The 4,384-nt window shown below is 36.4% G+C and overlaps 1 protein-coding gene across 1 annotated transcript in view; it reads right to left on the bottom strand.

Moving 5' to 3' along the window:
* The window catches only part of LOC108734026 (protein dachsous), a 411,826-nt gene that overhangs the window by 337,653 nt on the left and 69,789 nt on the right, over positions 1–4,384 (bottom strand). The gene's annotated exons all lie outside the window — the stretch shown is intronic.

Consider the following 4,384-nt stretch of genomic DNA (forward strand, 5'->3'; position numbering starts at 1 on the left):
TTGTTAGTTCTGTAGATTATAAACGGAATAAGATAAGATCTAGAGACAAATAACGAAAATGTTGTTTTCCAATGATACGGAATCCTAATAAAACTCCAAACGGTTTTAATTAGTAAAACATTGTAATTATTTTACTGCACAGTAGCTTCATGAGATAATGGAATACAATGCATTTGTTCCGTTTTTTAGAAATAAATGCAATACTGACAAAAAACCACTTGTAACATTATCTGATTTCCATTAATTTAGGCTCAGTTAATTTTATCGCAATTGTTTCCTTTTTCTTTCGGAAGTCGTTTCGCGTCTTTTACTATTGAACTTACGACCTTTAGAACCGAAGAAACGACAGCATGCAAAGCGAGTTAGACAGGAACTCATTGGTCCATAACTATAGTTCCTCTGACAGCGGCGGCTCGGGATAATTCACATGAAAGATACATAATTTCAAAATTAGTAGGCATATCTAATTGTTTATTATCAAAACGTAACTTCACTGAATAAGTTACACGCGACAACGCATTACTCACTAGTACAGCGACGAAATTCACAATTTGGCACCAGGGAGTCATTGCGTCTATGGGACTTATGGTAGAATGTAGGACTCATCGCGACCTAATTATAGATTTCTATTCCCTGGAAATTGTTACGGTTCCTGCATGTAAAGAACAAGCTATCAATCAATCCTGTACTTTTGAGCCAAGATGAGTTACTTTTAAATTGATAAACAGATGATATCCTACATTCAAGCTCTATAGTCAATTTTAAATAACAAAAAACAGCTGAGAGCATAAACAATATAGACTCGGAAAATTTATTCTGCTACGTGTTTGAGAGAAGTTGTGCATAGTCTTCGTAAATATTAGATGAAAGCTATGAAACCCGGTATTAAAAAAAAAAAGTGTAAAATCATTTTGGACCTGGTGATGGCGCCCCTGTCTGTCGCTAGGCTGCTACAGGTCGTGAGAATGCGAAAATACTTGCTCAATTGCTACATATTATAAATTTAGAGGGGTGCAATCGCTCTCTTATTTTCCATAGAGAGCCGCTACTGTGGTTCTGACGCTTGCAAACGTTTAAACGGACACAACGTACAGCGTAACGGCCGGTTGTTCAAATGAACTTACCAGCATTTAATGCAGACCGCGGCAAATTCGTTACGGAAACTATAAGATTTTCCAGAAAATGTACTTTTTCTTAAGCGCCGTGCCGCTAATTCGATCCGTTGTCGAAACAATGGAATGCATAAAAAAGCAATAATGACGCTCGACTCACCATAAACCCCACAGGAAACCCGTAAATCTTAAAAGCATCCTTTTAGTCTTACCTGAAACAAAAAGACGTCGTTACAATCGGCGAAAATATCATAAAAAAGAGGGAGTGCACTCGATACGTACTTCCTAAATGAGAAGACGCAAATCACGAGCGGCTCGTCAAAAAGGATAACAAGAAATATAATAATACTAAAAATGCAACGCAACTAATATATATGCAGCAAATACGTACACCATGAGAAAAGCAAATGGATAAACTGATACAGAATTTATTTCCATTTTCATAGCTCTGTCCCTGGACAAAAATTTTCAGTCTCTCTCCAGTCTCTCAGAGTCTTTCAGCGTCTCTCACAGTCTTTCACAGTCTCTCAGTTATTCCCTAGGTGTTTTTATGAATCTCTCACAGTCTCTGTATAAGTGGCTCGAACGATAAAATTGTTAATTCAGAGATTCGCGTCTCTCACAGAGAGACTGACTGAATAAAACTGAAAAATTGAAAGACTCGAGTCTCTCGTAAAAAGACTGGGATCTCTGAAATATGTTGAACTTAGAAAATTTTAACCATGTCTATCGAGACACTACATATTGAGAGATTCGAATCTCTCGTTCAGAGACTGGATACGAAATGAGGATCTCTCTATGAGCGACTCGACAGTCTCTTAGCAGTCTCTCTCAGCGACACCAGAGAGACTCGATGAGCGACGGAGACTCAAGTCTCGCTTTCAGAGAATCTGAGTGACTGAACATTTTTATCTAGGGGTCCCTTAACAGTAACGTGGAGAATATTGTTTTAATAACAACCTTACAATTAGGTAAATATTTACAGTACGTTCCTACATTTGATGCAAAGTTTAGTGACGATTTTTTGGAATTTTAAACCGCCAAAGAAATAAATGTATTCAGTTGGATACCCATGTTAGATGCCAATTGAACAGAACCTGATTTTTACAGAATGTTGCATTAATATCCAAATTAAACTTTTCGTCGTTTCGTCCAATAAAAAGTTTCCAGAGGGATGATTTCGTTATTAAGTAGAAAAGTATCATTTTTTTATTTAACAAGCGGACGCTTTGTTGGTTAATATGGTCGAAAACGTTTTGTTGTCCCTTATACGGTACCCGCTCGTGTTTTAGCTCGTAAAAGCGCCAGTATGAGAAAATCATTTGCGGGCCCTGGGCCATTCCGACCGCGAAATAAAGTTTTGTGTAACTGTGTACTAAAAGGACACACGGACGACCATTAAGCGTTCACATTTATGACCCGGTCATGTGGACTACCGCCATTCACTATGATTTATGGCAGATCCAATTGACCGTTCGCGTTCACTACGAAAGCTTTTCTTTTCAAGTAAGTAAAGTAGGTATTAACCATCAAATGTCACAAAGTGAGTATTTCATGCCATCTTAATACTACTAAACAACCTTCCTTATTACGAGTCCATCAAAAATTGATCAAATGTTATCGGAAATATAATACTATCAAGACAGTGTCGATAACGGTAACTATAATTAGAATAATCTAAAAGCAGTGACAAAAATAATTCGAAGAGGTCTGTATTCTGTCGAAACTGCCAGACGCGGATCGCAGACAGCTCCGACAGAACACAGACCAACTTTTACCTGCTGTCTTAACAGCGCGTTTTAGAAAAAACACAAATGGCGAGGTAAACGCCATCTGTAGTACGATGCTGCATTTTAGGATTACGTATGCTCCATCAAGGTCCAATTAAATATATGGTTATCTACTTGCTGAAACGAATCCCGGCATAGCTAACCTCAACGTGGTAGACACATTACCATAATCTTGACTCTTTCTGTACAAATTTTAAAACAATGTCATTGTATTTGAAAGAAAGCAAATGTTAATAACTTCCTTTTTTTCAATGGGAGTGCTAAAAACTACACTCAAATTTAGTGCTATTAAGTTTAAGTTTACACAGAAGTTTTACCAATGTAAACTTAATCTTTACTTCATTTTTACAATAAATAATGCTCTAGACTGATAACAAAAGCGGATCATATCTTCCACTTGCATCAATTTGTGATGCAGTAGACTCAGGGTCACTGACGATCGGCACTGCTTACTTTTTTTTGCAATCCCGAAGTAATAAATGTTTATTTTATCGTATAGACAAACACTTTTCAAATTCCCCTGGTAGTAATTTAACGACCTGAGTGCTGAGACGAAAGGACAGAGTGACGAACAAGCGCGAGTTATATAGGTAAGGCAAAATTTTCACCTAACATAGAAACAAGACACATCTTTGCCGGTATTTTTTCTATTTATGACGCACGAGTGAATATGCATAAGTTGATGACTGTGTGTAATATATATTTTTCTAGTCATGTATGAGAAAATATCACCAGAATTTTTGATAGCTGACCTAAAACTAAACGAACTTTCTAACAAAGTGTAACATAGGTACCTCAAAAACTTTAAGCTACATTTATTGGACTTATATTACTTTAATATTCACTAGCGACCCGCCCCAGCTTCGCACGGGTGCAATGCTGATACTAAATATATATTTTTTTGTTTAGATCATTCTCGAGGAGGGGAAATCTTCAAAAGACACCCCCTGAACATACTAAATATACTACATTCACAGCTTTTTTGTCATTAGACAATTCAAACCGGCCTCCCGGCCGGTACCGCCGCAACCGCTATGTCCCTGCATTTTAAATCTGTAATATCTTCGAAAATATTCATTTAAATTACATACTGTAAGGGCCATATTGATTTATATTAAATGCACAATGTATTTAAGTTACTTAATTGTATAAGAATTAATGCTGTATTGCTTAAAATCGCTTCTTAAATAAGTCATTATTTCTCATAAAAAGTAAAGGATAAAAAATGGTTATCGTGGCTTATCCCTAAGAGATAGACATATACCATCCCGGAATTTTTTGTAGATCTTTTTAAGATGTACAATACTGCACTACATTTTTTTGATCTATCTCGTAGGGTTCAGCCAGCGTTTGCAATGTAAGCGCAAAAAATGTGTTTATTTACGACATCACATGAGAAACCTCTAAAATTATCAGTGTTTCTCTACTATATTATGCATGTATTATACATATAAACCTTCCTCTTGAATCACTCTATCTTTT

This window comes from Agrilus planipennis, unplaced genomic scaffold (genome assembly GCF_000699045.2).
Source record: "Agrilus planipennis isolate EAB-ADULT unplaced genomic scaffold, Apla_2.0 scaffold1, whole genome shotgun sequence".
In the NCBI taxonomy this organism is placed as follows: Eukaryota; Metazoa; Arthropoda; class Insecta; order Coleoptera; family Buprestidae; genus Agrilus; species Agrilus planipennis.